Source organism: Pinus tabuliformis, chromosome J (assembly GCF_031772625.1).
Source record: "Pinus tabuliformis cultivar Carrire ecotype Pingquan chromosome J, CPIR1, whole genome shotgun sequence".
Classification (NCBI taxonomy): domain Eukaryota; kingdom Viridiplantae; phylum Streptophyta; class Pinopsida; order Pinales; family Pinaceae; genus Pinus; species Pinus tabuliformis.
The window spans coordinates 1,215,463,736-1,215,484,489 of NC_142295.1; the positions used below are offsets into that span (position 1 = coordinate 1,215,463,736).

Genomic DNA, 20,754 nt, shown 5'->3' on the forward strand with positions numbered 1-20,754 from the left:
TTTCTGGCTTGGTCCGCTCCTCTTGGCTCCTTTTGCTCCTCTTGGCTCCGATATGCTCTGTCTCCTCCTCTTGAATATTGCCAAATTGACATCAATGACAATCTGTGTCCAACAATCTCCCCCTTTGTTATTGATGGCAATATTCTTCTGCTTTCTCCCCCTTTGACATCAATGGCAAAGGAATGCATACGAACTCCCCCTGTCAAGTTGCTCCCCCTGTCCTGCTGCATCTTTATGAATAGACTTGAGCGATGATAAAGAAATAACCCCCATCTTTTGTCGTAGGTGTTCGAATGCTTCCCGAGGAAGAGGTTTAGTGAAAATATCAACTATCTGCTCCTTAGTACTTATATATTCCAGAGCGATGTTTTGTTCAGCTACTTGCTCACGGAGGAAATGATACTTGATTGGTATATGTTTGGTTCTTGAGTGCATCACTGGATTTTTACTGAGACTGATAGCACTAGTGTTGTCACAATAAACAATAATTGGTTGATCTGTACATATGTTTACATCCTTTAGCGCTTCCTTCATCCATAGTATCTGAGTACAACAGTCTGCTACAACAATATACTCGGCTTCGGTTGTGGATAATGATATGGATGACTGTTTTTTGCTGAGCCAGGATACCAAACAGTCTCCTAGGAAGAATGCATTTCCACTAGTACTTTTCCGATCATCTATATTTCCAACCCAATCAGCATCAGTGTATGCAGTTACAGTCAATGTTGAACTCTTTGGGTACCAGAGACCAAAATCAGAAGTTCCCTTCAAATATCTGAGAATTCTTTTTACAGCTAATAAATGAGATTGTTTGGGAGCCGATTGAAATCTTCCCACCATTCCTACTGCTTGCATTATGTCAGGTCGTGTAGCTGTTAAGTATAGGAGGGCTCCAATCATTGACCTGTAATGAGTTGCATCTACTAGAGGGGAGTCATCATCTTTGCTCAGTTTGCAGTTTGTGGTCATGGGGGTGCTCATGGGTGCACAGTCCTCCATTCCATATTTTTTGAGCATGTCTTTTAGATATTTGGCTTGAGATATATACAATCCTGCTCTGGTTTGAGATACTTGAAGTCCAAGGAAGTGGAATAGTTCACCTATCATTGACATCTCAAATTCTTTTGCCATGCTTTGAGAAAATTCATGGCTCATTTCATCACTATTACTAGCAAAAATCAGATCATCGACATAAACAAGAGCAACTAGTAACTTACCTTGATCTGTCTTTATGTATAGATTGCTTCCAGCCACTCCCTTTTTGAAGCCTTGTTGTTGGAGATAGTTATCCAGTCTTGCATACCAAGCTCTAGGAGCTTGTTTCAGCCCATACAAAGCCTTTTTCAACTTACAGACTAGGTCCTTTCCTACTGTCAGATCAAAGCCTTCTGGCTGCTCCATGTAGACTTCCTCCTTGAGTTCCCCATTTAGAAATGCTGATTTCATGTCCATTTGATAGATTTTGAATCCTTTCGAGCAAGCAAATGCTAAGAACATCCTGATAGCTTCCATACGGGCCACTGGTGCAAATGTCTCTTCAAAGTCAACTCCTTCAATTTGTGAATAGCCTTTGCAGACAAGTCTTGCCTTGTTTCTGATAACCTGTCCTTCCTCATTCATTTTATTTTTGAACACCCATTTGGTTCCTATTATGTTTTTGTCCTTTGAACGTGGTACCAGCTCCCATGTCTTGTTCTTCTCAATTTGGGACATTTCTTCTTCCATTGCTTTTACCCAATGAGGATCCTTACTTGCTTCTGTGAATGCTTATGGTTCTATCATAGATAGGAGGACAATGGCTTTTCTCTTGGGTGAGGTGGTTATCCTTCTTCTGATCTGCACACCTTCATCTTTATCGCCAATGATTTGTTCTTCTGGATGGTATCTTTCTACATACTTCATCTTTGATGGGGTATGGGATGGTTCTCTTTCCTCTTCTTCTTCTTCATCATCTATCTCTTCTTCTTTAGATTCTTCTTCTTCAATAAGGAATTCATCTTCTTGTTCTTCAGTTTCCTTTTCTGGAAGATCTTCATCAACCTTTACATTGATGCTTTCCACTATTTTCTTCAGTCGATAATTGTAGCACTTGTAAGCCTTGCTCCGTGGAGAGTATCCCCCTCATCAACCCGAGAATCAAATTTTCCAGGTGAACCATCATTTATTTTTATGAAGCACTTGCTTCCAAATATTTTGAAGTACTTCACCGAAGCAGGTCTTCCTTTCCATAGCTCATAAGGAGTTTTGTCACAATTTGGTCTTAATTGAGTCCGATTCAATGTAAAGACAACTGTCCCTACTGCTTCCCTCCAGAATTTAGGTTGTAGGTCTGCTGCTAACAGCATGGTTCTTGCCATTTCTTGGACAGTTTGGTTTCGTCTTTCAACTACCCCATTTTGCTGAGGTGTTCTGGCAGTCGAGAATTCCATTTTAATTCCATGAATATTGCAGAACTCACTGAACTCGTTTGATGTGAATTCTCCTCCTCTGTCTGTTCTGAGACACTTAATTTTTGAATCTTTTTCGTTTTCTATAAGGGCTTTTAGATTCTTAAAACACTCAAAAGTTTCAGATTTATACTTTATGAAATATATCCACATCATTCTAGTATAATCATCAACAAATAACACAAAGTACCTTTCTCCTTGGAGTGCTTGATTTCTAGTTGGCCCACACACATCAACATGGATGATCTCCAAGGGCTTTGATGTACAGTGTTCCTTTGTCTTGTGGCTAGTTCTGGTCTGTTTTCCATGTTGACATGGACCACACACTGCTTGCTTTGGTTTGGACAACCTTGGGATGTCTTGTACAGCTTTGATTTTGCTAATATTGACCAGATTTTCGAAGCTGGTATGTCCAAGTCTCTTGTGCCACAACCAACTCTCATCTGCCTGACTCAAGTAGCATTTGTTTTCCTGAATCTTGTTCAGAACGTAAATGTTGTCTGGTGTTCTCACTCCTTTTGCCACAAGTTTCCCTGAGGCAGAGTTCCTTATTTCACAGTCTTTGGTGCTGAAAACAACCTTATGTCCTTGATCACAAATTTGGCTGACACTCAGAAGGTTGTGTTTGAGTCCGTCAACCAGCAGAGCATCTTGAGCTTTTCCTTTTCCATTGATCAGAGTAATTGTTCCTCTTCCTGCAATTTGCCAGTTCCGCTTCCAAAGGACACATTCCCTTCCTTTTTGCTCAGTGAGATAAATTTCCTTCTGTCTCCTGTCATGTGTCTGGAGCACCCACTATCCACAAACCACTGGTTTCCATTATTTTGCGCAAATAGAGCCAGGCCGCATTTTTCCATTGTAGAGATCTTGCTGCTCGTCTTTCTTCCTTTGAGTGGGCAGTTTTGTTCATAGTGTCCATTATTGTAGCAAAAAGAGCAAGTCAGATCAAATTTAGTCAAGGGATCGAATGAATTGAAGGTTTTGATTTGTCCCTGTCTTTTGGGAGCATATGAGTTGATTACTCGGTCCTTTTGCTTTGTCTTCTCATTTCTGCGAGCCATACAGTGTCTAGCTTGGTGACCGAAGTTTTTACAGTGAAAACAGTGTCCAAGAAATATGGTTTTGAAGTAACCACGGTTTAATTCGCTTTCCTTTCTGAGAATTACTCCTCCCTCGTCCTTTGGATTTTTGATGGGCCCTTGGTAGGGTACAGATTTGTATTTGCTGTAGTGTCCATGATTCGATTCCACATTCTTCTTTGGAGTAACTCTTTCTTTATTCTTGGAATCTGGGATGCACTTTTGATAAGATACTTTTTCATCTTTTGGGTTGCAGGAAAGTGCATCGGCATAGCTTTTCGCACTATTCTTAGTGCTTGAGGATTCTCCCTTGAAGCTTATTCCAGACTTATCATGTTGAGGTTTTTGATTTTTCAGAATAGTATCAAGTATTTGAGAGCTTTTACAAACCTTTTTAATTTGCTCCAACTCCTTTCTCAGAGATACTACTTCAGCCTCACGTTCTTCACAAGTCTCTTCTTTTTCCTTAAGCTTTGTTTCCAAGAGTTCTTCTCTCCTTCTTATTTCCTCGTTTTCCACTTTGAGAGAGATAATTTTGTTCCGCAGTTTCTCGTTCTCTTCAATGGCACTTATTAACAGTTCATCCACATTTCCTTCTGGCCCCGAGTCATCATCATCTGTGAGTGCCATGAATAATGCTTCTTGGCTTTCATCATGATCGCTTTCCTCATCTGATATCTTTTTGATGACCATAAACTCATCCTCATCAGACTCACCTTGCTTGGAGAGAAGGTTTTTCTTATTGAACCCTTTCTTTTTGTATGTCATTATTCTTTTAGAATTTCTTTCATCATCACTGTCTTGTTTATGAGGACATTTTGCTGCATAATGACCTATTTTACCACATTTAAAACAGATAAGAGGATACTTGCCTTTAAGCTTAGATCCTCTCTTCAGCTTTCGTACATATTGAGCCAATTCGGATTCCACATCTGACTCATCAATACAGTCATTCCTTTCTTTCCCTTTCTTTGACTTTGAGGCCTTGAATGCTGCATCTTTGGAGCTAGGTCCACCTTTCCTCATTTCATAGGCAGTGATAATTCCATGGAGTTCATCCATTTTGAGGGTGTCAAGATCCTTTGATTCTTCTATAGCACTTATTTTGGAGTCAAATCTGTCTGGAAGGGACCTTAATACCTTTTGTACAATAGTACTTTCTTCAACCTTTTCGTCCAATCCTTTCAGGGAATTTACCACTTCAGCTACTCGGAGGAGGTATGCTACAATATATTCTTCCTCTTCCATCTTCAAACTTTCAAATTGTCTTCTGTGAGTTTGAAGCTTTGCCTTTTTGACTTTTGAGTCTCCATCGTACAAGCTAACTAGCTTCTCCCACATTTCTCTGGCAGAGTTACAGTGCATGATTTTTGTAAACTCGGAATCAGTGATTCCACTAGTGATATAGTTCATGGCTTTTGCATTTGCAATGTAGGCTTTCCTCTCGTCTTGGTCTATTGGAAGAGTGGAAGTCGCTCGGTATTCAGTTTGACAAAAATGCCAGACTTCAGGTCCAAGGGACATTAAATAGTAAGTCATTCTTTTCTTCCAAAACCCAAAGTTAGTTCCATCAAATAGAGGAGGTTTTCTTGATGCTTCATGATTTCTCATCATGGTTGCTGATCCTTCTTCAAGCTGTTAGGCTAGAATGAAGAAGCTTGCTCTGATACCAATTGTTGGAAATACTGAGAGGGGGGTGAATCAGTATTTCTTTTTCTCACTATTGTTTTACTAGTTAAAATATATATGTTCAGAACACAAAATGAACAACAGGAATAAATGTTTTTATTAATATAACTGTGCAGTAAAATAAATACAATAAATAGATTGTCACAATTGGTTGCCAAACTCCAACTTGGACTTTGGTGAGGCTCCAACCTCCTGAGCACCAACTCTATTTTGCCAAGACACCAATCTTGGACTTAGGAGCACCAACTCCCAAGGACTTCAATCCTGTTCTATTCTGGGGCTCCAACCTCTTTGGTATACACTGGTATGTTGCTGTGCTCTTTTTAGCTTCCACTGCTTCTGCTGCCCCCTTTTCTTCTGCTGCTTCCACTATCTCATGCTCAAGTTATGCCATCCACCAAACGACCCCTTCAGTTCTCTGTTTTTGCTGTTTTTATATGCTCCATCCCCCTGTCCATTCGTTTCCTCTTACATGCTGACTCTTTGGCTTCCTCCTCACTTGATCGCTTGACACTTCGGCTTCCATTCCTTTGCTTCTTTTGTCTTACAGGCTTTATCGGAAGCGTTCTTTAGGCCGAAAGCCTTTTATAACCATGGACTTACTAGGAATCGAAGCCACCTTTTATCGGTGCTTTATAATCAACCATCGGAAGCCACCAACCGAGCCTCTAATCAACCATCACCGAGCGCTTTAATCAACCCGCCACACTTATAGACATATATGGAATTACCATAAAACCCCTCATGGCCATATGTAACCATATAATATCAATACACAAAACTAGCATAAAAACCGCTTAACTCAATGTACGCGGATCTCAAGAATTATATGGCTGCTTTCATAAATTCGGCGGGTCCGGATTTCGCAACCATAACAAAACTCTTAAGGCCTGACCTCCGATGAGGTGCGGACCCGATATGGCTTTAGACTCCCTTTAATATTGTTTCGGGTCCGATGAACATCGACGTTCGCTGTAAACAATAGAACAGCCTCTTCCGATGCGACGGACCCGACACCCTTTTATGATCCCGCCTATTCAAATTTCGGCTCCGTCAATTCGGCGAGTTCACCTCGGCGACTTTGTAATACAAAGGGTCTGCAGACCTGACACTCCTTTAAGCTCCCTTCTAAAGAGATTTCGGGTCCGGCCTATCGGCAGTTCCCTATCAGCAGATTTGCAATGTAATGGGTCTGCAGACCCGATACTCCTTTAAGCTCCCTTCTAAAGCGATTTTGGGTCCGGCCTATCGGCAGTTCCCTATCGGCAGATTTGCAATGTAATGGGTCTGTGGACCCGATGCTCCTTTAGGCTCTGTTTTATAATATTTCGGCTCCGACTGTCGCTCTCCCACTTCGCAAGGTTGAAGGTTCATTCCGGACCCGAAACTGTTATTAACTCCAATCTACAGTATTTTGGCTCCAGGTTATCGGCGATGTCACATATCGCATCCCCCGATCCTTCCGACGCGATCGCTCCGATATGCCGATTGCCAATTAGATCTCCGCCGTCCATTATTCCTTCAGATCGGACGATTAGCGCTAAATCGCATATCGCGTCCACTCTCACCCCTAAGGGTTCCGATACGATATCGCTGCTGTTTGCCTCCACTCCCAATAATCGTTAATACATGCATATGTGGGTTTTCATTGCCCGAACAATCGCCCGATAATCGTTAATACATGCATATGTGGGTTTTCTGGCTTGGTCCGCTCCTCTTGGCTCCTTTTGCTCCTCTTGGCTCCGATATGCTCTGTCTCCTCCTCTTGAATATTGCCATATTGACATCAATGACAATCTGTGTCCAACAGATATCTCATGTGCCTTAGCCTCTCCACCAATTTTTGTGGCTAGAGCACATCCGATGCTATCCTTAATCAACATTTGTCTTATCATACTGAATCACTGGTTAATTGTTGCTCTATTGTTTATCTATTGTGGATCTATATTTTTTGAGCAATTGTATCTAGAGGATCTCTTGTTTATCATTGAGCAACTGTATCATTGAGCAATTGTTCTTGTTTAATATTGTCTTTCAATACATTATTAAGTACTCTTACCATAAATTAACCGACATTAAGTACTTAAATCACATAAACAATTTTAAACTAAGAAACTCACTCATAATATTGCATTTCATCCTAAGCGTAGTTGCATTAATAACTTATTGCCAAGCATAAGTTTGGTTGATAGACTTGTAGGACAACCCTCTCTCATCTAGCTCGAGGGAGTCATCCATTCTTAGTGGTTAACGCAATGACCTTGTAGTCATCAGAGCCACAATCTCTAGAATGCCGGAGGCACTGTGTGGTTGGAACACAGGAAAAAGTGTCGTTAATCAAGCCTTTGATTGTTTCCCGTTGGTTTCCATCTCACAACCTAGTTTGAAGATTGTTTCTCAAAACAATTAAGGGAAAGGTTCATCTAGATTAGGCATATAATCTAAAATTAATCAAGATCCTTGCATCACACTTAGGTCGTAGGAGTTGTATCTCATATAGGTTAGTTAATCACTTAAGCAATGGTTTTCCATTCGGTTACTTAGTCATAATTTATAATAAGCAAGATCTTTGACTCCATAAGGCATTGGTCTCAAGTCTAAATCTAATCGAATCCTTAATCTTGCTAAATTTACACCAAGTAGCTAGGCCACTCAACTTGTCTCCCGGACAAGTTGGTTCCCAACTTGCTTTCCATCATCTCACTTTCATAGGGACTACCCCCCATAGCCTACTATAGGGAGATAGCTACAATGGAGTGGTCGGGGATTAGAGTGACAGCCCCCTCCCTGAGCCATTGTTGCGATGCCTGTACAATCCATGTGACAACATTTTCTGGCGTTGTTGCTGAGGATAGATTTTTCCGTTCTTGGGGTTTACGACAATTTCTTAATCTTTCCATCTTTCTTCATTCCTTGACCCGTTAACGTCACAAAATTTTTGGCACCTAGCGTTTGATCATTATTCAACCTTTCGTCACCTTATCCTTTGTACTCTCACTAATCCTTTTGTCTTGTTCATTCACGCTTTTAGCACCTAGACATTTAGGTTGGCTTCTTGTTTGGGTGGCGAGTCCACTTGTTCAACCATTCACAAGAGCTTACTCTAGAAAGAATCTTGGTAGCTTGGTTATCCCTGCCCCCAATCTTGAGAAGGTTCTAAGAGCTCAGTTAAACAAATTACATTCTAGAGAGAAACTAAAATTTCTCAGATAGAAAGCCCTCCCTGATCTCCATTTGTGTTTCATCAATCCTCCGAATCAAGACATCATGGGTGACTTTTACAGGCCTTGCAACTTCACCAACATCTAGGGGTACTCGCATGACTTGCCAAATGAATCTACCATGAGCAATTTTCCAATCTTCCAAGGAAATAATGTCATCAATGTCGAAGCACATATAAATAAATTCGACAGTTTCATCCAAAGATTTGTTCATACTACCACATACAACTATGAATATGTCAGAATGAAGTTGTTTTTTCTATCCTTAGAAGATGATGCTCTCAATTGGTTTCATGACAAAGCTGATAATGCCTTTGATTCTTTAAGGACCCTACTTGATTCATCCAGAGATAAATATGGGGATAGGAAACAAGGAAAATATTTTGTCAAAAAATTCAACACTATTAACGAAAGAGAGAATGAAATAGTGGAAGAATTTAACCAAAGATTCAACAAGCTTTTAAAAGACATGACTCAAGACTACAAGCCTCTCGACAAGACAGTTTTGGAATAGTATCTTGAGGCTTTCCACGTTGAAACTCAATATGAGATAAGACGCACTCATCCCAATACTCTAGCTATTGCCCAAAGCACAACTGAAGAATTAGAAAAAGACATGAAAGCCTCAGGAAAATCGAAATCCCAGGGTTTGAAAGGGGTCAGATCAAGTCTAAGGGGAAAGAAGTTAAAGAAGAAGAGTTGGGATAAATTAAAGAATTGACTCGATTAGTAAGAGAAATGAAGATTGAACATGCCATACAAATAAGCAAGATGCAGAATCAGTTAATACAGATGGAAAGAATCTGAATGCAGAATATGTTGCCCAGGAATAATAATAATAACAGGGGTAACAACAATAATCCATGGCCAAGAAGAAATCCTCCAAATGATCAAAGGCCTCCTACACCACTTGAGTCTGCTAATATGATTGATGAACCTGTTCCTTTCTGTAGACCTTGTGAGAGTTTCCATGAAGAAAGTACATGTGCCTTTGCTAAAAGAATCTTGGAGGAAAGTAGAAACCAACAAAATAATAATGCAAGTCAAGATAACTCCAAGGAAATTTGATGTGCCGACATGATTTCTTCAACCTTCACCATCAATACCTTCAATGAAGAGAAAGACCCCATTACTCAAGCATATGGTGAGGAGCCATCTTAGGAACAAATTCTAGAACTTGCCAAAAGTAAAGGTTATACCTATCAAAGGAGAGGTAAGGATCAATGTCAATATAAGCAGGTTCCTTCTAAAAGGTATAAGTCCAGATTAAAGGTGGACTAGGCAGCATGGATTAATAACATCAATATGTTAGTTCCAGTCTTAGAACTTTTGAAGATCCCATCACAAAGAGCTTCATTCTTTAGGGCTTTAGATATTGCTCAACAAGAACAATTTGATACTCATCCTAAAGATGAAGAAATTAAGTTAAAAGATATAAACTGCTATATGACCAATGAGGACCATCAGTCATTCTTTCTGACATTGGATATTAATGATCGTCTCCTTCACAATTGCATGCTTGATTCCGGTGCATCTACAAATGTTATGACCAAGAAGGTCATGGAACAATTGAACTTAAGAATTTCTAGACCTTACCATAACATTTGCTCAATAGACTCTAGAAAAGTTGAAGTCCTCGGTGTGGTTAAATATCTACAGGTCCCCTTTGCTAATTACCCATACAGGATCATTACCATGGATATAGCAGTGATTCATGCGCTAGATGTGTGGGGAATGCTTCTTTCCAGAAAATTTGCAACCGATTTAGGTGGATCTATTTAGATAGATCTATCTTACGCCACTATTCCAGCAACAACATTTGGTATGGTTAGATTATAAAGAGAAGTAGAAAGAAGGTACCATGTAGAAGATCCAAAGAAGTTGGAGAATGGTGAAAAGGTTGTTCCACAAGGTCATCCACTGTATTTTGAGTCAAAGTTTGTCCATCCAGTATGTCACTTTTCTATATTCTACTGCCCATCCCCTCCTCCAAGAAGAAAGAGAAACAGGTTTCAGTTTGACCAAGATATGCAACACAATGATGAACATTTACACCAACCAAAGAGGGTCAAATTTTAGCAAGGGACATCTGATAAGCAACCTATTGATCTACCAGTCAGTCAACAGATGCCCAAGATTGATCCACATCGATGACATTTGATGCCATGGGGCATCATTTGTATAAGTATCTCTAACTCTATCCCTTTTATTTCATGTCGTTACATAGTTTTATTTCACGCATTTATGACTATGTCTTTCATATTTCAGTTTGTTAGAGTATATTTTTCTATTCTAGAAGGATTGACTATGTATGCATAATAATTTCGATTTTGAATGGATATCTATTTGATGGATTCCTATTTTCTTGGATGCAGGATTCTGGGGTTCTCACGTTACTTCATGGAAGTAATGTGTCCCCATATGGAGCCAGATGTTGCACTCATTTTTTCAAAGTTCCGAGGAAGCAAATGTGCCATTTTTTTTCCAAGGATCAAGATCATCATCCTTCAACACTATGTTATTGTAAACGCATTCTACAATTTTTTAATGTAAATGATGCTATTAAGACCATGAATGTATGTAACAACCTAGGTAAGCCTATTATTTTGGTGATAATTTCATCGTAGGAGGTTTTCCGTCTCACTGACTCATCTGTGTTTCTAAACAGAGATGGTTCATAGAGCTTTTCCCTCCAACCTCACCCCAAAGCTAGGGTGGAATTCTTCGTCAAAGTCTTAGGTGAGTCCTAGCGTTCTAGTTGAGTCTTATGTAAAAATGATTTGGGAATAATTTAAGTTAATTTTTTAAATTATTTTATTACAAATCACTTGGTATACTAGATCATATTGTGTCGCAGAATCAAGTATGTAATTTGAGAGTTTAAGCCGAACGGGTATTCCCCCTTTGAGGGTTGAATTGTAAATATCTTATGTAAAAAATATTTTAGTGCATGGTCCCTCATATTTAGACACTGTGGCTAAAATATTATAAGGTGGAAAATTTATTTAATCAGCTCAAGTGTCAAATTAATTAAATTTTCTGAAAAAATAAAATAAAATCCTAAGCCAAAAATTTAATTAATTAGAGTCAAAATTAAAAGTCTAGAGAAATTAAATTCTCCAAGTGGAAAAATTCATGGGTATCAAAAGAATTAATTTTGGAGGTCCCCCACCAAGGGAATATTGGAAATTTAAAGTAAAATTGGTCCTTTGGACCTTGGTGACTAAGTCAAAATCAAAATTTTGAGGAAATTAGCTCAAAATAATTAATTTTGAGCTAATAAAAAAGGGATTTAATGAGAAATTAAAAAAATCCTCAAAATATATATTTTCAACGGCTAAGATTAAAATATCATTAAGGATTTATCAACAATCAATATTATTTTTATGAGGATCAAGCCAACTAGTCGTTATTTTTCCATTTGGATGATTTATCTATAAATTAGAGAGTCATTTGTCTCAAAATCCATATGATATTTGGCTAAGAAATTGATGCAAAAGCATTGATGTAACACTATTGTCCCGCTAGGAACGTTTATTTGAATCATAATAAAGGCTTTGGGTGCAGTTCAAAGTGTTCTGTGTTTGTTGATTTGTGGTACGTGATGGGTATGAGCTTTCCTATATTGTGTTGATTAATATTAAAATTTGTTTTTCATCAGATGGGGATAAAGTCATTCTATTGATAGATTTTGGGTTTATCTTAGATGATTTGGTTCGCCATTTGTCTAACAAATTTTCTTGAGAAATATATATTTTGTTTGTAGGTTCCCTGGTCCTTGGTCTCCAAGTTCACAAACTGTGGGCATGAATCGACTTTGTTTGGACTCCAAATATTTATGTTGTTGTTTAACTTCGCTAAGGCTATAGTATTTATTAATTTTCCGAAGTATTATTAGCCATTTATCAAAGAAAATTCTAAAAAAAAATATTTCTCAAAATTTATTTTAAAACCCTTGTATATTTGTAAATTTTTGTAAATAATTTGTAAACTATTTTTGTTAATTGGAATTTTGGGGTTTTGATATTTGGTATATATTTTGGGTTTTGGGTATTTGTAAACCTATTTGTGCAAGTGAAATCAAGTGGAAAAGGTTGGAATAGAGCTAGATCTAGGCCCTTGAGGGTAAGATCTAGTCTCTAAATTTTTTGCATGCCCATTCATTGAAAAAATTAAACCAAATTGTAGATCTGAAGGAGACAATTTTTTCTGAAGTTGGGCTTTCATTTTTCAGTCCTCCCGGGCCCGAATCCAACCCCTCTAAGGCCAGCGTTGGAATCTATCCCTCCTGTGTCAGCCCTAAAGCCCTTTGTGTCGATTTTTAGGCCCTTTTTAGGGCAGGTCATAGCCCTAGAGGCCTTGACCTCCCTCTCTAGCCCTAGAGTTAGGGGTTTTAGGCCTTCTAAGGGCTAGTTATGGGCCCTATGCCACTCGGCTCCCCTCCTAAGCTCTAGATGATTGCCTTAAAGGCTAGTCGTGGCCTTTTCAAGCCCTAATCTACCCTCTAACCCTAGTGTCAAGCCCTTTATGTCTTCCTCTACCTCCTTTGCCCTTCGATCTCCCTTCCTTGGCCTTTTTTGACCCCTTTTTAGCCATATCTGGCTTCTCTTTTGTAGCTGCTAGCTTTTTTTGATCCAGTAGCCCTCTCCTAGCGCTAGTGTGACCCTTAGCCATTTCTGAAGTTTTCAAGACTGAATACTTGGTGGGTTTTGCAGAAATTTGGTTCAAAAAGTTTGATTTACAGGTGGCAACTTCATTGGAAAACTTTGACAAGTTTGGGCAAAGTGATATTTAAGGCCTTGGGCCTAGGCTTTGCTCTCTAAACCCTAATTTGTCACTGTTTTATTAGAGCTGTAAATTCTGATTCATAACAACGATATAAGTGCCCTAAAAATATATCTAATTAGTCAAAATACTCCTAAATTGCAAAATAATTTTTTTCCTAAAAATTTGGCCACTTGGGCATTAAAGATCTAGCTTAGATCTAATAATTTTCTTGTTGGAATTTGTCTGCATAATTACTAAGTCAAATATGGAATTTTCTGAGTCACACATCTAAAGGGGCTCAAAATTTCATTTTTCAGTTTTGGCAAATTTTTCCAAATTTTGGGCCAAATGTGGCATTTGTAGTAGCATAAATAACTCACTAATTTTATGATCTACTTACTACTATAACAAGTTTTCAGATTTGATATTTTCTGAATATCATATTTTAAAGGTACTAAGAAATCAAAATTTTCAGTTTGGCAAGCTAATTTTAAGTTCTGGGCACGTTTTGGTACTTGTTGTAACATTGATATATCATTGCTTACGCATTTTCTTACTGCTGAAATAAGTAAATCAGATCTGAATTTTTTTGAATATTGCATCTTAAAGTGGGCTACACTGATAATTTACATTAAACAAAACGTTGGGCATCTCATTGAGAATCTCTAGTTATCATAGGCTTGTTTGGCCTGTATTGATTTACTTATTGTTGTACTAATCTCATCACAAGTGTCTTTTTCATAGTAGTTTGTTGTTGTTAAGCTCTAATAATTGATTATCTTGAGTTAGATTTGAGAATTCGTTAACTTGGCACTTCAAACACTCAAACTACTAAGTTCTAATCTTGTTGATAAGTTAAGTCAATTTGGGCATCAGAGATCTAAGTGGCATTGAAGTAACGTGTTTTAATTGGTGATGATCTAAATTGCATCGAAGTTTTCTTAACTTGAAGATTGGTAAATCTAATTGCAAATCTCCTATTGAAGAATATTGGCTAAGAACACTTGCTATCTTATTGTCTTTTCTGGATAAAGGTCATTGGTTTATCCTATTGAATCACTGGTTAATTGTTGCTCTATTGTTTATCTATTGTGGATCTATAATTTTTGAGCAATTGTATCTAGATGATCTCTTGTTCATCATTGGCACTTGTATCATTGACCAATTGTTCTTGTTTAAGATTGTCTTTCAATTCATTGTTAAATACTCTTGCCATAAATTAACCAACATTAAGTACTTAAATCACATAAACAATCTTAAACTAAGAAACTCACTCATAATCTTGAATTTCATCATAACTGTAGTTGCATTAATAACTTACCTCCAAGCATAATCTTGGTTAATAGACTCATAGGACAACCCTCTCTCATCTAGCTTGAGGGATTCAACCCTTCTTAGTGGTTAACACAGTGACCTTGCAGTCGTTATAGCCACAGTCTTTGCAGTGCCGGAGGCACTGGGTGGTTGAAAGACAGGGGGAGTTATTGTTAATCAAGCCTTTGCTTGCTTCCCTTTGGCTTCCATCTCACAACCTACTTTAAAGATTGTTTCTCAAAATAGTGGAGAGAAAGTTTCCATCTAGATTAGGCATATAATCTAAAATTATCCAAGATTCTTGCATCACACTTAGGTCGTAGGAGTTGTATCTCATATAGGTTAGTTAATCATTTAAGCAACGGTTGTCCATTCGGTTACTTGGTCATAACTTATAATAAGAAAGATCTTTGACTCCATAAGGCACTGGTCTCAAATCTAAATCTAATTGAATCCTTAATCTTGCCAAATTTACACCAAGTAGCTAGGCCACTCAACTGTGTCTCTCAGGCAAGTTGGTTCCCAACTTTCTTTCCATCATCTCACTTTCATAGGGACTACCCCCCATAGCCTGTTGTTGGGAGACAACTAGAATGGAGTGGGAGGGGATCGGAGTGACAGCCTTGCCCTAAGTCGTCGTCGTGGTGCCTATACAATCCGAGCGACAACACTTCATTTTTTTATTTTATTTATTTAACTAGAATTTTCTTTCAAAAGAACATCAAATGTAACTTTAAATAAAATCTGGATGGCCTCGATAGTAATAATAAATTAAAAACCACTTCACACCTATGTCCACAAATTACATATTCAACCCACAAAAAAACTGACGACACAAAAAGCATCCAACTCCTTTACACTCACGTTTCCAATGTTGTTCTTTTAAACAACCACAACCTCTGCTTAACATGATTGGATGTGTGTGCAACTCACAAACATGTCATCCACGACACTCGCATATGTTGCAGGGTCCCTGCGGAGATTACCCCAACACCCGATAGGCAATACAAGGTGTGTCTTGGGCGACCAAGAAAGAAAAAAAATAGGGGACCACGGAGGCTCAATTGGGCGGTTCATTTGGCAGCACAGGTATGCCTATCACAGAATGGGATTCAATCTGCTACAACCACTTCTTTCCTAATCCTAGAGCAGAGCTTCCCTGATTTAGTTGTCAGCAATGCTTGATTCTTGAGTAGGTCTATATAGTGGCTTGAGTGTGGCTAGGCACCCTTGGCACTGATGAAGGTCCTAGCTCCAATACCAGTTGATGGAATCATAGGATTCAAATCTAATCAGAGACAACTAAATACAACACAAATGGGAAGAACACAAGAACACAAGACAAAGAGAAAAAAACAAAAATGATAAGAAATCACAAGTTTTTAATTACACTATAGACCTTGTCTTGCTTGCATTGCTCAGGTTGAGGCAAAATACATATTTATAGATGATGGTCAAAGCTCTGGAATTCTCTGCATGTGTTTTTCATGATTGCACAATGAAATTAGAAGTCAATGGATAGTGGGTTGTCGGTGGCAGTTGGTGTGGTAGGTTGTGGTGGTGATTATTGGCGTCGGCATTGGCGCCTTCGTTTGGCTTCACATTTAACTCTATCAACACTTCTGTTTGAGTGTGTGACAATTTGAGCACCACTAAATTTCCTGCCGGGCAAGGTGACCATCTTGATTGTCATCACCTAATAGTATCATACTATCATGTTATAAGCAGCATGTTATGATTTATAGATCACAAGTAGAACCATTCAAATGCTTTATGTTCTTGCTATTGGCTTTTTAACAGAAATTTATTTATTCCACTTGAAGATTTAGAATGGTGCATATACAAAACAACTTACAATCTTTGCCTTGAGCGTTAGCTCAATTGGTCGAGTCCCTATTGTTAAAGCACATTTGCTATTGAGAGACAATTCTCTTAACACCCCCCAAGGTCAAGCTCCGTGGTTGAGCCGGAAGAAAGTGATACCTTTAGATAGATCTGCCTGATACAAATATTCTTTGGACGTAGCGGTCACCAATCTCTAGGGTTCATGAACCACATAGAAAAAAACAACTTCCAATCTTACTGTACTATTGTTGGTTCAAACCTAACAATCTTCTTACCGATTTACATTTACTTTTGAATAGAAATATTGCTGGTTCGCTAACATAAGATGCACGTAAAAAATATGTACATAATCTAATAGCTAGAATATTAGTATTGAAATTCTACTTGATATGTGGCTAAATCTATTCCTCTTAATTTTATTTTACAGTTGAAATGCAGTTACGGGATTTCAACAGTGCATCTAATAGAAGGGAAACCTTTTGCAAAGGTTCTAATTCTGCCATGCTACTAGGTGCAAAACATGGAATGATACTATCTTTTCAGCCATTGGCAATTTCTTTTCAAAATATTCAGTATTTTGTGGACGTGCCCGTGGTAATACTTTAATTGAACCTCCCTCAAGCTATTCATGGTGTGATTGAACTGTGTAGGATTTTTTACTCTTCATGAAATCGTTTCATTTATTTTGTGGCAGGAAATGAAAGAACAGAGAGTAACAGAGCAAAAACTTCACCTGCTGAAAGATATTACAGGAGCTTTCAGGCCAGGTGTTTTGACGGCTTTAATGGGTGTCAGTGGAGCTGGAAAGACGACATTGATGGATGTTCTCTCTGGAAGAAAGACTGGTGGTCATATTGAGGGAGATATACGAATTTCAGGCTTCACAAAGGTGCAAGAAACATTTGCCCGAATATCAGGTTACTGTGACCAGAACGACATACATTCTCCACAAGTTACTGTCCACGAGTCACTGATATTTTCATGTTGGTTGCGCCTTGCACCTGAAATAGATTCAAAGACCAAGAAGGTGACTTGTGCAAACGAGTCCCTCAGCGCAATCTCACTACTGTTAATAGATGCCTAAATTTCATCCTCTTATTTTCCTTATGTTTTTTATAGCAGCATGGGTTGCTTTTCTAACTTGGATTTTTCTTTTTACAGCTTTTTGTAAGTGAAGTCATGCAGCTGGTTGAATTAGATGATCTGAGAGATGCTCTAGTTGGCATTCCTGGTGTCAGTGGTTTATCTGCTGAGCAACGCAAAAGATTGACAATTGCTGTAGAGCTTGTCACAAATCCTTCTATCATATTCATGGATGAGCCTACCTCAGGTTTAGATGCACGTGCTGCTGCTATAGTTATGCGGATAGTGCGGAATATAGTGGACACAGGAAGGACAGTAGTTTGCACTATTCACCAGCCAAGTATTGACATTTTTGAAGCATTTGATGAGGTAAATTTATGTAATATATATTTTAAAGGACTATTGCTGAATATTGACAAGCCTGATATACTTCTTTTGGGATGACAGATGCATTTACATTGTCTGATTGAGGTGAACTTTTGGCTGGTTACAGTTACTGCTAATGAAGCTGGGAGGTGAAGTTATTTATGCTGGCCCATTGGGTCAACATTCAAAAAACGTTATTGAGTATTTTGAGGTGGAAAATCAAGACTTGATAGCATGCGATTTTGGCTATATCCAAGTAAAATAAGTTTGTTTCTTGAGCGAACAAGCCTTCAGGGAAGTTTATGTAATAGTGTTTCACTTTAATTTCATTTGCAGGCTATTCCAGGAGTGCCAAAGATTAAGGACAAGTATAATCCTGCAACATGGATGTTAGAGGTGACCTCTATGGGTGCAGAGTGGCGCCTTAGTATAGACTTTGCTCAGATATATAAAGAGTCAACTCTTTTTTGGTAAGCAGAAGGGAAGCCCTGGGAATCAATAGATTTCTAAACCCGTGTTTATCTTACAAACCCGTTAAATTCTTTCTTTTTCAATGATTTCTGAAATACTAATAAATCTCATTTTGTTAAGGCAAAACAATGAACTCATTAAGGAGTTATCTACCCCAGCTCCAGATGCCAAGGACCTTTATTTTCCAGCTGCCTATGCGCAGTGTGCTTGGAAACAATTCACGACCTGCCTATGGAAACAATTTTGGGCGTATTGGAGAAGCCCTGGTTACAATTTAGGGCGTTTATTCTTCAGTTTTCTTACTGCATTGCTCGTTGGCACTATCTATTGGCAACAAGGGACAAATATGTAAGTTAATTCGTTGCAGGTTGTAACACGCTTTATCTGTTCAGTATAGAATCTAGCACTTATTTCAAATAGGGTCATTCAGTATAGAATCTAGCACTTATTTTAAATACGGTCATTCGGTTATGAATGCCAGTTAACCTGATAATGAAAATCATATGTGCTAACCATTTCTTTTAAAATCCATGTGCGCATAATTCATTACTGGCAAGAAAATGAAGAGAATTTACACTGTCGGCCTATTTGCAACAGAAATGACCAAGAAGACCTGTTAAAGATAATGGGGGCCACGTTTGGTACCATGTTGTTTATAGGAATAGATAATTGTAGCTCTGTGCAACCTTTTGTTGATGTGGAACGCCCAGTCTTCTATAGAGAAAAAGCAGCTAGGATGTATTCTCCATTTGCATTCGCTTTAGCACTGGTAAGGAATCCAAGTTCTTATTGAAAGTGACCTGAAAAATATTGATAGTCTTAAATTTACACATTTTTAGCATATCTCAATTTCCGTAGAAGCTTGCAACAAATTTGTCTGACTTAAAAGTCACAGGTAGTAGAATATAATCATCTTGGAACGAGGCTACATATGCCCATTTCATAATATTTTGAGTTGGTTGGTCACTGATAATTATCTTAGAATAATAATAAATTTGACAAACCAGAGAGACAATTATATTTGACAAGATTTTCCCTTGTGGTTTCCTATATGCTGCAGGTAGTAGTGGAACTCCCATATACACTTTTCCAAACAGTTGTCTATGGACTTATTACATACTCAGTGATGGGTTTCCATTGGTCTGTTTATAAATTCTTTTGGTACCTCTTCGTTACTCTTTGCAATTTTCTCTACTTTACTTACTATGGGATGCTGACTGTAGCAATCAGTCCAAATGCTCAACTTGCAGCGGTAATTGCATCCGGGTTTTATTCGATCTTCAATCTTTTTTCAGGCTTCGCCATTACAAGACCTGTGAGTATACTATTGAACTAGCTAGAGATATGAACACTTTTTGGAATGGACAACTAGGGTGCTTGCACTCCAAATAGGATATTTTGACGGTTATTTCATTGATAACAAATTCGCGGTAAAAATTGTTGCAGCAACTCCCGGGGTGGTGGGTGTGGTACTATTGGATTTGTCCTTTAAGCTGGACTTTGAATGGTGTCATGACATCTCAATATGGAGATATGAGAAAGATAATAAGTATCGATGGCAATCTTCAAAAAGCAATTGAAGACTTCTTGAAAGATTATTTCGGATTTCAGCGTGACTTCTTGGGTGTTGTGGCTGCGGTCCTGGTGATCTTCCCTGTATTCTTTGCACTCTTGTTTGTTTTCTATAGCTATAAGCAAATTCAATTTTCAGAAGAGATGATGAGCATGTTTTCAAGAGGACTGTTAGTAGTGTTGTATATATAACCAAGACTAACCAAGACTTCATCTCACTTGGGATGGGTGATTGGTAGTTCACACATGGACGTTGGTTCCATGGCCATGCCTACCTAACCACTTCTGGATTTCAGATCCTTCTCGCTTTTTGATTTGATTTATGATTGTTATTTATATTTTTGCCGTTCTTTTTACTCTGCATACGAGACATGGTATAGGTAAATATGTTTTTTCACTGCGCTATTGAAAGAGCACCCAGCCGGCTGCACTTCGTATATTATTAACCAGCGGTTTTTTCTTACTGACAAAAAAATATAACCAAGACAACTACATTAGACTTCACATGCATGAGCCATTTTGTGCACAGGCTCGTGATTTGTAAAAATGTTATATTTGTAAAAGTGTCACTTTAATATAATAAGAGCCCAATTTGTTGGGCTGTATAATAAAAAACCTAGCATATTGTGTTGTGGGGGTTGTCACCATGTTTAACACCCAAGTTCAAACTACGATGGGTATAGAGCTTTGGAAATTAAGTTATTCACTAAGTTTGATGGTACGCTTCAAATGCAACACTCACCTAATGACTTTATTGGTGACTGAGTTTGTTTGTTTTTTGTTTTTTTGTTTTTTGGGATTTAATGTATGGGATATTTCAAACGCAACACTTACCTAATGATTTTATTGGTGACTAAGTCTTATGTTAGAGTTTTAGAGGGTTTTTATTTATGGGAT

The 20,754-nt window shown here is 38.2% G+C and overlaps 1 pseudogene across 1 annotated transcript in view; it reads left to right on the plus strand.

Moving 5' to 3' along the window:
• The window catches only part of LOC149231509 (ABC transporter G family member 42-like), a 273,301-nt pseudogene extending 252,870 nt beyond the window's left edge, over positions 1-20,431 (plus strand). Inside the window, exons 12-20 of the transcript XR_016248073.1 lie at positions 16,793-16,959; positions 17,060-17,392; positions 17,527-17,817; positions 17,942-18,025; positions 18,151-18,284; positions 18,406-18,633; positions 18,883-19,054; positions 19,346-19,600; positions 19,732-20,431. The product of XR_016248073.1 is annotated as an ABC transporter G family member 42-like (transcript). The remainder of the gene's footprint in view (positions 1-16,792; positions 16,960-17,059; positions 17,393-17,526; positions 17,818-17,941; positions 18,026-18,150; positions 18,285-18,405; positions 18,634-18,882; positions 19,055-19,345; positions 19,601-19,731) is intronic.
• The last annotated feature ends 323 nt before the right edge of the window (positions 20,432-20,754 follow it).